Here is a 12388-nt window from a genome sequence, read left to right on the forward strand (position 1 = left end):
GTTGTAAGGTCTAGAAAACCACCTCCTAATATAAAATTTTCAAGATATTTCCCTAAATTTTCTTCTAAAAGTCTTATGTTCTTAGCTCTAATGTTTAAATCTTTGATCCATTTTGACTTACTTTTCATATAAGGTGTGAGATAGGGGTCCTTTTTCATTTCAATATGGATATCTAGCTCTCTGATCACCATTTATTGAAGAGGCTGCTCTGTACCTGAGTTGACTTGACTGCCTTATCAGAGATCAATTGTCCATAGATGAGAAGGTCTGTTTCTGAACATGCAATTTGATTCCATTGGTCAGAATATCTATCTTTATGCCAGTTTAATGCTGTTTTGACCACTGTAGCTTTGTAGTATGCTATGAACTCAGGTACAGTGAGACCTCCCACTTTATTCCTCTTTTTCAGGAAACTTTTAGCTATTTGGGGCACCCTGCCCTTCCAAATAAATTTGGTTATTGGTTTTCCTACTTCTGCAAAGTAAGTTGTTGGGATTTAATTGTTATTGCATTGAATCTATAAATCAGTTTGGGTAGAATTGGCAACTATATTTAGTCTTCCAGTCCATTAGCACTATATGTCCTTCCATTTATTTATGTATGCTTTGATTTCTTTTAGCAATTTTTTGTAGTTTTCTGTGTATAGTTCTTTTATGTCCTTGCTTAAATTTATTCCTAAATATTTGACTCTTTTGGTTTCTATTGTAAATGGGATTTTTCTTGATTTCCTCCTCAGATTGTTCCTTACTAGTGTATAGAAACACTACTGATTTTTGCATATTGATCTTGTACTCTACTACTTTGCTGTACTCATTTCAATAGCTCTAGTAGCTTTACTGTAGATGTTTCAGGATTGTCTATATATAGTATCATGTCATTTTCAAACAGTGAAAGGTTTACTTCTTCCTTTTCAATTTGGATGCCTTTTATTTCTTTTTCTTGCCTAATTTCTATAGCTATAACTTCCAGGACAATGTCGAATAATCATGGTGACAGTGGACATCCTTGTCTTGTTTCTGACCTTAGAGGGAAAACTTTCAGTCTTTCCCCATTGAGTGTGATGTTAGTTGTGGAATTTTTATATATTCCCTTTATCATGTTGTGGAAATTCCCTTCTTTTCCTATTCTTTAAAGTGTTCTAATCAAGAAATGTTGATAAATTTGGTCAATAGCCTTTTCTGCATCAATCGAGATGATCAGGTGTTTTTTTCCCCCTTTGATTTATTGATGTGGTATATTACATTAATCAATTTTCTTGTGTTGAACCAGCCTTGCATCCCTTGAATAAATTCCACTTGGTCATAGTGTATAATTCTTTTAATGTGCTACTGAATTCAATTTTCACATATTTTGTTGTGTTTTGATGTCTATATTCATTAAAGAGATTGGTCTATAATTTTCTTTTCTTGTACCACCTTTATCTAGCTTCGGTATTGGGGTGATGCTGGCTTCATAGAATGAGTTAAGTAGCTTTCCTTCCTCTTCAATTTTTTTTTGAAGAGTTTCAGCAGGATTGGTAATAATTCTTTTTTGAATGCTTGGTAGAATTCACATATGAAGCCATCTATTCCTGGACTTTTGTGTGTGTGTGAGCTTTTTGATGACTGATTCAGTCTCTTTACTTTCAATTGGTTTGTTGAGGTTGTCTGTTTCTTCTCGAGTCAGTGTTGGTTGTTCATGCTTTCCTAGGAAGTTCTCCATTTCATCTGCGTTGTCTAGTTTATTAACATATAGTTGCTCATAATATCCTCTCATTGTCTCCTTTATTTCTGCAGGGTCAGTAGTTATGTCCCCTCTCCCATTACTTATTTTATTCATTTGCATCCTGTGTATGTTTTTTGTCAGTCTAGCTAAGGGTCCGTCACTTTTATTGATTTTCTCAAAGAACCAACTTCTAGTTTTGTTGATTTTTCTCTATTGTTTTCTGTTGTCTACTTCATCTGTTTCTGCTCTGATCTTTGTTATTTCTTTCCTTCTGTTTTCTTTGGGGTTAGTTTGCTGTTCTTTCTCTAGGTCCTTCAGATAAACAGTTAATTCTTTGATTTTTGCTCTTTCTTCTTTTTAATTATAGGCATAGGGCAATAAATTTCCTTCTCATCACTGCCTTTTCTGCATCCCATAAGTTTTGATATGTTGTGTTTCCATCCTCATTTTCCTGATTTCTCTTGTAATTTCTTCCTTGACCCCTTGGTTGTTTCACCTCCATATATTTGTGAATTTTCTGACTTTCTGCCTGTTATTGATTTCCAACTTCATTCCATTATGATCTGAGAAAGTGTTTTGTGTAATTTCAATGTTTTAAAATTTATTGAGACTTGTTTTGTGACCCAACTTGTGGTCTATCTTAGAGAATGATCCATGAGCACTTGAGAAAAATATGTATCCTTCTTTTGTGGGATGTAATGTTCTTAAATCTAGCTCATTTATCATACTATTCAAAATCTGTGTTTCCTTACTGATCCTCTATCTAGGTGTTCTGTCCATTGATGAGAGTGGTGTATTGAAATCGCCAAATATTATTGTAGGGGTGACTACTCCATTCAGTGTTGTCAGTATGTGCCTCATGTAGTTTGGGGCACTCTGGCTCTGTGCATAAGTATTTATGCTTGTTATGTCTTCTTGATGAATTGCCCCTTCTATTAATACATTATGTCCTTCTTTGTCTTTTTTAATTGTTTTATGTTTGAAGTCTGATTTGTCTGATATTATTATAGCTAACCCTGTTGTTTTCTGGTTGTTGATTGCATGAAATATCTTTTTCCAATCTTTTCTTTCAACCTCTTTTTGTCCTTGGGTCTAAAGTGTGTCTCTTGTAGACAGCATATAGACGGGTTCTGTTTTTTTTAATCCATTCTGCTATTTTACTTTTTTTTATTGGCGAGATCATTACATTAACATTTAATGCTAATATGCTAAAGGCAGCACTTTCATCTACCATTTTGTCTTTTGGATTTTATATGTCTGTTCCAGTTTGCTAATGCTTCCTTTTTGTGTAAAACACCAGAAATGGATCAGCTGTTATAAAGGGGGTTTATTTGGTTACAAAGTTACAGTCTTAAGGCCATAAAGTGTCCAGGGTAAGGAGGTACCTTCACTGAAGGATGGCCATTGGTGTCTGGAAAACCTCTGTTAGCTTAAAAGGCTCGTGGCTGGCATCTGCTTGCTTCCAGATTACTTACTTGGCATTTTCCAAAATGTTGCTCTTGGGGCATTTTGTCCTCTCTTAGCTGCAGCTCCTCCAAAATGTCACTCACAACTGCTCTGAGTTCCTTCTGTCTGTGAATTCCTTTCCATGACTCCAGTGATCCAGTTACCAGCCACCCTGAATGGGCGGGGTAACACCTCCATGGAAATTATCCAATCAAACGTTTCACTCATAGTTGATTGAGTCACATCTCCATGGAAACACTCAAAGAATTCCAATCTAATCAACACTAATATGTCTGCCCACACAAGATTGTATCAAAGATAATGGTGTTTTGAGGGACATAATACATTCAAACTGGCACAATGTCATATCTTATTTTCTCTCTCTCTCTTTACCCTTACTGATAGTCTTCATTTCTACATTCTTCTTCAAATGTCTCTCTCCTGTCTTTTCCTGTCTGCCTGTAGTGCCTCTTCAGTATTTATTTTAGAGCAGGTCTCTTGTTCATAATTTCTCTCAGAGTCTGTTTCTATGAAAATATTTTAAATTCTCCCTCATTTTTTTAAAATTCAATTTTTTTTGAGATTATTCACATACCATACAGTCATTCAAGGTGTACAATCAATTGTTCGTGGTAACATTATATTTTTGTGCATTCATCACCACAATTAAACTTTTTCCCATTTTACACCATTTTTATTATTCCAGAAAAGAAATAAAAATAAACTCGAATCCTCCCATACCCCTAACTCCCCCCCCCAATTGTTGACTCATAGTATTGGTATAGTAAATTTGTTACTTTTGATGAAAGTATATTAATATTACTAACTGTATTACATAGTTTGCAATAGGTACATTTTTCCCTATAAACCCCTCTATTAACTTCTAGTTATAGTGTCATACATTTGTTCTAGTTCACTAAATAAATTTCTAATATTTGTACAGTTAATCACAGACATTGTCCACCACAAGATTCACTGTATCATACATTCCCATGTTTTAACCCCCAACTTTCCTTCTGGTGATATATGTGACTCTAAATATCCCTTTTCCACCACATTCACACACCATTGAGCACTGTTAGTTATTCTCACAATAACGTGCTACCATCACCTCTGTCCATTTCCAAAGACTTAAGTTCAACCTAAGTTGTGCCCCACCCAACTGTGGGTGATAACTCTCACTGGATAACTTCTGTGGAGGTGCGGCCCCGCCCATTCAGAATATGCGGATTTCTCAGTAGAAACCATGGAGGCAAAAAGGAAGTGGGGTGATATATTTAAGATACTGAAAGAGAAAAACTGCCAACCAAGAATCCTATATCCGGCAAAACTGTCCTTCAGATATGAGGGAAAGCTTAAAACATTCTTTGACAAACAGACAATGACAGAGTTTGTGAACAAGATACCTGCTGTACAGGAAACACTAAAGGAAGCACTGCAGACAGAAAGGAAAAGACAGGAGTGAGAGGTTTGGAACACAATTTTGGGAGATAGTAGCACAGCAATGTAAGTACACTGAACAAAGATGATGGTGAGTATTGTTGAAAGAGGAAGGTTAGGAGCATGTGGGACACCAGAAGGAAAGAGGAAAGACAATGACTGGGACTGTGTAACTCAGGGAAACAGGGTGCTTAACAATTGTGATAAAAGTTACAAATATGTTTTTACATGAGGTAGAACAAATGAATGTCAACATTGCAAGGTGTTAAAAATGGGGTGGGATTGGGGGAAAAATACAATTAATACAAACTAAAGACTATAGTTAACAGAAAAAAAAACCATATGTGCTTGTCACTATCTGAAATTCAATCCATCTTGCAAAACAGTGTCTTTTATTTTAATATGGGAATATGTTGAGATACGAGATTGAGCCTAATGTGGTATTAATGACTGCATACTTGTTAACCTCTGACATACGGTTTCTAGTGTGTGTTTTTGTGTTTTTATTCCCCATGATGTTTGTATTCCTTCAATTTCTCATTTAGGCCTTCCTCACAAAAGTTCACTGCAATGGGTCATATCTCACTCTTGTTACAATCATTTTTAAGAAAAATTGATTTACTATATTGCTGTTTTCTCCCGTTTGCTTGGATAGAAAGAAAGATTTAAATTGTCCATCAAACCACAGGTGAGGATAATGCTAGAAAGAAATTTGGAGCAATCCTGGCATTTGGTTTCTGGGGCAGGAACATATACAAATCACACAGTTCAACCTAGCTTTCTTTGAAAGGTTGTGTGGTGAAAGGAAAATGATAATTTTATTTTGTTGTTCAAAATAAATAAATATCCGTCATGATTTGGTTGTGCAGTCTCCTTTTACTTTTCCTCACTGCACATACCTGCCTGTAAGATAATAAATTTTCTTTGAGGTGAGAACAGATTTATGGAGACTTCAAATATAGTCTGGCTTCAGGAAAAAGAAAGAAAAATATAGCTAGACACTGTTTCTCTTAAGATATTTAGTCAATTTATAAGTTGAGAGATAAAAATAATAAGCAATGATACGGTGCAGATTGTCACCCATATTCAACATTTCTTCTATTTCTACACCTAAAGGAGTGCTGCTATACAGCCTGAGGTACCGAAGGAGGCAGACAGTATACTGAAATGCCCTTGATATATTTTGATAGCATCTTGAGTTCCAGCTATCTTCATGACTTCAGTGGGGGGCGTTTAAAAATTAATGCTTGGATTCCTTTTATAAATTCGGTAAAAATCCTATTGAGTCCAGGGTAGGGGGTAGAAAAGAAATGGGTTGACTTTTTTTAAAGTTTTTCAGAAAGAAAAATGGGTGTCTGCTGACTGCAAAGTATTGCCTGTTCAAGAATCAGATAAGCCTGGATATCCCAATAAAAAGGAGAGAGTCATGCTTGTTCTGTAAAAAATGTCGTGCTGGTTTTGCAGCAAATCTGCACGGGACTCAAAAAGCATTTTGAATTTCCTTGTACTTAGATGCTGCTTAATTTCAAAACTACTTTTAATGATAAAATATAAATCAAATTGGGTGACAAGAAAAGAAATTAACACTTGTTTTTTAATGGGGATTAAAACCTGGGCAACAGTATCAGGCATTTCAGCATGATTTTAGGGAAGAAGGGCTGGACAAGGATCTGTTCTTCTCTTTACTTTACTTTGCTTGACTTTGTTTGAGAGGCAGGAGGTGATGCTTAGTTTCTCAATCCTTTTGAATATATAAAGGATAAGGAGAAATGCCTTACAAGACCAGATGATTGCTGGAATGATAGTGAAGGAAAATACTATAGGAACATAATCTATTATTGCAGTATATGCCATGATAATGCTATTTATTTATAGCTGCTAGCTGGGAACTCTGCTACATGTGGAGAGGATCCAGTGGTTACAGCAGGCAGCTTGCATCTGGCTGCAAAAAACGAAAAACAAAACAGAATGCTCGATGAAAGAAGCTTAACAACAAAAATATAATAACAGCTAGCATTTATTGAGTTCTTTCTTTGTAATAAGCATTTTTCTAGGTGTTTTCCTTGTATTATATTACTAATACTCTCAACAGATCTGTAAGGTCATTACTGTTATTCTCCCATTTTATAGATGAGAAAACTGAAGCCAAGAACATGTTTGTACAATAAAAAGTCCAGGGAATGGGAAAGATCCATATAATAAGTCTTATGTATTTACTTATGTATTTACTTATATGGTAACAAGATGGTTGTTACAGCCATAAGAATTATGTTATCATGTGATAACAGAAAAAGGCAAGAAGTAAGCTGGGTTTATCGGTAGGATGGAGTCCATCTTCCCAGGTCTATTTATTTGAATCAGGAAGGGAATTTTTTCCTACAAGTCAGCAAGCAAATTCCCCTTTTCTCTTCATGTAGAAAACTGAGCCTCATGACAATCCTATAAACTGGCTGGCAAAGTAGAATGGGATTACTATAAAAGATTTACATATCCTGGTATCTAATGCCTACTTTGGTAATGGGCATGTTGCTTCCTGAGACCTGACAAGGAACAGATTGGAATATCTGTTAGTTTGGCAACTAGCATGTCTGCCACATTTGTCATAAATAAACATTATTAGCTGGAGAAACTAAATAAAGCTGACAGTGAAATTAACCTGTCATCCGTAATATTGAAATTAAGCATCTGTACAAAGATATTTCAATTAAATGTAACAAAAGAAAGCAGAGCTTTAGTAATATTAAATTCAATTTAAAAATAGCCTGGTCAAAGAGATTTCTTTCCAGTGGTGTTCATAACTTTCTGAATCCTTTTATAAAGGATACAGATTCTATGAAAAATATGAGAATTACTAAAAGAAATTGTTAAAATTCAAGATTGTTATGTATATTTCATTGTGACTGTCTTAGATAATACATAGATATAAATGGATGATAGTTTGTATAAATAGTTCCTTTCAAAAGATAATGTAATTTCTTTTCAAGCACCCTTCAAATGTTTACAGAATAGATCATACATTTTCCATAATGCATACCAATAAATTAAAAATATAGAGATAAAATAAACCATTATCTAAACATAACTTATAAGCAGATTAAACATTGAACTAAAATATTTGAAAATAACAACCAAAACAACTAAAGAAAGCAATGTTAATTAATTTAAAATAGGATTTTAATGCTTTAAAAATAAGGTAGAACTGATGACTAAACCCACTGTTAGTTTTTTGAAACTGGAAATCCCCATCTAAATTAAAGAAAATTCTTATGATGCAAACAAACTTAGTTTTATTAAGTTAATGCAACCATAGAGAACAATACAAATAAATCTGAAAAGGTGTACTTGTTTTTTGAGGAAGTGAGTGTGTTTTTGTTTGCTTGCTTGTTTGTGTTGCTTAGGGTTTGAGCTCAGAATTTCTTAGGGCAGAATTATAGAACTGACTCTGGATTTGTAGATTTCTTAAATCAAGAATCATTACAAGGGAGGAGAAGTTCTGTGTGAAGAAGCAAGCATTATGTGAATCACAAAACATTCTGCAGTAGTAATTCCATGATTGATGGGGTTGAGGTTCCAGTTCTCAGTCTTTCATAACAATTGGGATTGGTTGTTCAGTATGAAATCAGCCTCACTCAGATCACTGCTGGGATCTCTAATTAAGATTTGTTGTCTCAGAAACCACAGTTTAGTGTTGGATCAGGGTATGTCTTGTTGGATCATCTGATGTGACAGTGGCTGCACAGAAGCATTAAGACTCTGGAGAACATATGCCTGACAACTGCATCACACAGCACTAAGATCAGAATGATAACTACACTTCCTCAAAATTGTAATGCTGTGATCTGAGATGCCCTGAGTTCTATTTGGATCCACCTTGGAGAGCGTGGTGATCATCTCCTTCAGTTTAGGTTTTCCAGGAAACCAAGTATCCAGGTTTTAGGTCTTGCAAGTTTTGCTTGGGAGGATACTGGGGAAAGGATGTTCGTACCTGTTGATGATAAGACAGAGTGTATTGCAGAATCCAGAATCCTTTGCAGTATTTGACCATACTTGCAACCTGGATGTTTATAGGATGAAGGATAATATTCCTAGTTGCATCAGTGAGCCTGTTACCAACACAGAAAGAATCGACCAGCTCCCAAAGAAATTGAGATCACTTTAAAGCCAAAGGCAGAGACTTGAGTCAGAGACTATCCCATGTTTCAGAAACTTGGCCAACTTTGAGAATTTCATTGATCCTTTTTACTTTTCCGGAATATTGGGGGTCTTACAAACAGTGGCATCTTGGAGTAAGTGGCACTGCCTTGCAGAACTATTTAATGAAAGTCTCAGTGAAATGAATACTCTTATCACTAGGAAGATAGATTGGGATCCCCAAGTAAGAAACAGAAAATTAAATAGCTATTTTGCTCTGTTTAGAGCCATAGTTTTAAATAGGGAATTTCTTTGTTATAACCATAAAAGTATCCAATAGCAAGAATATTATAATATCCAGTTGCAGGGATTAATTTTTTATGGCCCTTTTGATGTGTTCAAGTGAGCCCTGAGGTTTTGGCTCTCATACATGTCCAATTTTACAGTTTTACCAGTATTAAATTCTTGGCAGGTAATGTGTGCACTGGAGACATTCTTAGTGACTTGTCCTCAAAATCATCCACAAATTTGGGTTGAACGTGGTGACCAGTTAGCTTTTGTTGGGTGGGTGATTTTATGTACGGTTCCACTTCAGGTCCTCTAGCATTACCAGGTGGCCATCTGAGGAATTCCAGAGATTATCATCCTGTCATTGATAGTGCAGTCCTTTTCTGGTAATATTCTTTGGTTTGGTGGACAATTTTGGATTCTATAATGGTTCCTTTGAGCTCCTGAAGTCTTGTATTTTGGGGATATGATGAGACAAATTCCTTTCTAAGGACCACCTGCTGGAAGTTCCCTCCATCCCTGTGTCTTCCTTTTTGGAATGAGCTTCAACCTTTAAAGCAGATGCTTCCTGTGGTAGCATTATGACATCTTCAAGTTTCTTAACCAGATATCCACTTTTGAATATTATCTTTTATTAAATATCCATATCCTGTGTGATTTAAACATTATGCAAAGGTTTATTTTAAGTGCCACACTTAAAAGTATGGTAAGTACTTAAGTACCATACTTACGCATACTTTCTTTTATGACCATTGCCTGATGCATTGTTTATCCCTTCTCTTTATTTTCAAGGTTTCTTGTTACTTAGGTATATCTTTTGTAGTATTGTATAAATGGATCACTTTTTTTCTTAAACACAATCTGTGTCTCATTTTTAAATATTTTGATTACTGATAGATTTAAACTATTTGACACCTTTTTTTGGTCAATGCTTTCCTATTTCCCAACCCTTACCTCCTTTGCCTGTCTGTAGTTTAATTTAATTTATTTAATTTAATTAACTTAATTCTCAGCTTATGTTTTTTCTCTTTTGACTATTTTCCCTCAGGCCCTGGGGTCTGAATTCTGAAGGGAGGGCAAGCTATAGAGTTGGGCCCCACCTCCTTCCTCTTATGGAAGATACAGCCCCTATGGATTTATGTTCTGCACTGAATTACTCCTTTGTCTCCCTGACTCTGTTAACTCCACCCCTGTCTGTGTCAGAGCGCTGCAAACTGAAAATGACTGAGGCTTTCTCCACTGAGCCACTTAGGTTGAGAGAGAGAAAAAGGGAGAGAGAGAGCCCCTTTTCAGAGCCAGTCCACGGCCCCCCAGTTTCGCCCATCAGCCTGAGAGAGCTCCTGGTCTTCTGGGCTCCCTTTCCCCGGGCACAGGAATTTTCTGTCTCTCTAAGGTCAGTCATCTATAAAAGCCTCTGCATATATACATATTTTTTTCTGTCAGCCCCACCTGCTCTCCACTGTGAGCGATCTCAGGGTACTTTGCTGCCTGTTAGGGGTTTGTCTTTGTTTGTAGCTCGTATTCAGAAGTCCGCATTTGCTAATTAAAACCCCAGTTGGAGCTCTGCTGAGCTGTATTTGCTCACTCCAGGAATGCTTTCTCCCACAGCAAGGTCTTGCAGCTCAGCTTGCTGTGGGGGGACGGGGTTCCCAGCCTGGTTTCACAGTTTTTACTTACAGTTTTTATGTTGTGATCTCAGACATTCCACTGAATCCAGGTTGGTGTATGGTGTGTAGACAGTCATGGTTGTCCCCCAGCAGTTGTTCCAAATTATTTACTAGTTGTTCCTTGTTGTTTATTAGTTGCTCCAGGGGACTAACCAAATTCCACACTTCTCTGTGCTGCCATCTTGCCCCTCCTCCTCCTTCATCTCTTTTGCTGTATCTTCTCTCAACTCACAGATTTGATTTTTTGAATTGATTTAGCGTGTTGGTTTGAACATTTTTAATTAGTTGTTTTAACTCTTGTATCTCATTTGAAGTGTTAGTTTGTTCCTTTGACTGGGCCAAATCTTTATTTTTCCTAGTGTGACAGGTATTTTGTTGGTGTCTAGGCATCTGGTTTCTTTGATTAGTTTATTCTAGAGGTCATTTTCTCTCTTTTGCTGTATATTTTCTTATTGGTTGGCTTTGTTCTCTATCTGTTCTTTGGTATTCAGTTCAACTTATTCTGGACTTCTAACAAAGCTTCCTATTAACTGATCACAATTTTTTTTTAGCTCTTGTTATTCTGGTTCTTGCCCTGCCTATAGGTTTCTCTTGCCAGCCAGTTGTCAGATTAGTTCTGACCCCCGGTCTCTCCCTAAAACCAGGTGCCCGCAGCAGCCTGCTTCTGGGGTAGGCACTGGGCACCACAGCAAGTTCTCTGTGTAGTGCTAGCTCCTGGTGGTTTTCTGTCTTTTGTCAGTCAGGAAGCCCTGAGTTGTTTTAGAGCACTGCTTTAACCATTGGGTTGTTCTTATTTCTCAACTTAAACAGGGCCATTTTCCCATGCAGGCAGTGTCGACCAGCTCCAGTGGTCCGGGGTGAGATCTGCAGAGGTCCTGTGATGTTCTAAAATTCCCTTGCACTCTCCTGTCCATCCAGCAGTGGTGCTTTTTGGTGACTTACTCGTCCTCAGAAGGTGTTTACCTTCTGGATCTGAGGCTGTCTGACCAGGGGAGTCAGAGTTGCCTCTTGGAGCCCAGCTGTGAGTCTGGCTGGGTAGGGCTGAATTACCTCTGAGGGTCCAGGTAAGTCTGGCTGGGCGGGGCTGAAGTCTCACCTGGAGCCCAGCTGCGTCTTGTTGGGCAGGGCTGAACTGTCTCCTGATGCTCCTGTCTGACGGGGCTGGACTGAAGCTGCAGGGTTCCTGCATCCTCACTTTGTTGGACAAGGTCTAACTCAGTGTGGGGCTGTGTCCCACAGAGAAGACTCCTCCAGCTGCCACAGTTTTCAGCCATCACCTAGGCAAGTATTGTGTTCCTCAAGGGTGGGGGAAGGGCTTTCAGACCCAGGGTTGGAAACAGTCCCTGCACACCTTTTCTCAGATTCTTTGTCCCTCACTGATCTGTGCCTTGAAATGTCCTCTCCTAGCCTCCTGATCTCCAGTGGGGAGCTGTCTGAATCTGTGAGTGATTTTATAGTCTGTGTCCCCAGTGGGAAGTGAGAGGAATCACAACTGCTGGTTCTGTGTTCTTCCTGTGCTGCGTGCGACCGAGTGAGGGGGCGCGGAGAGGACCAGCTAGCCTGGAACGGAGTTCTCCTACCTGATATCTCTCTTCTTCTTCAATTCAGCATCTGTAGGGTCCTTCTCCTGTCCATACCCTCCTCCAGAGTTCCTAACAAGTCAGGGTTAGACCCCATTTTTGTTGAATATCTGGGGAGAAGTTTTTGGTTGC

The sequence above is a fragment of the Choloepus didactylus genome, chromosome 9 (genome assembly GCF_015220235.1).
Source record: "Choloepus didactylus isolate mChoDid1 chromosome 9, mChoDid1.pri, whole genome shotgun sequence".
NCBI classification, from domain to species: Eukaryota; Metazoa; Chordata; class Mammalia; order Pilosa; family Megalonychidae; genus Choloepus; species Choloepus didactylus.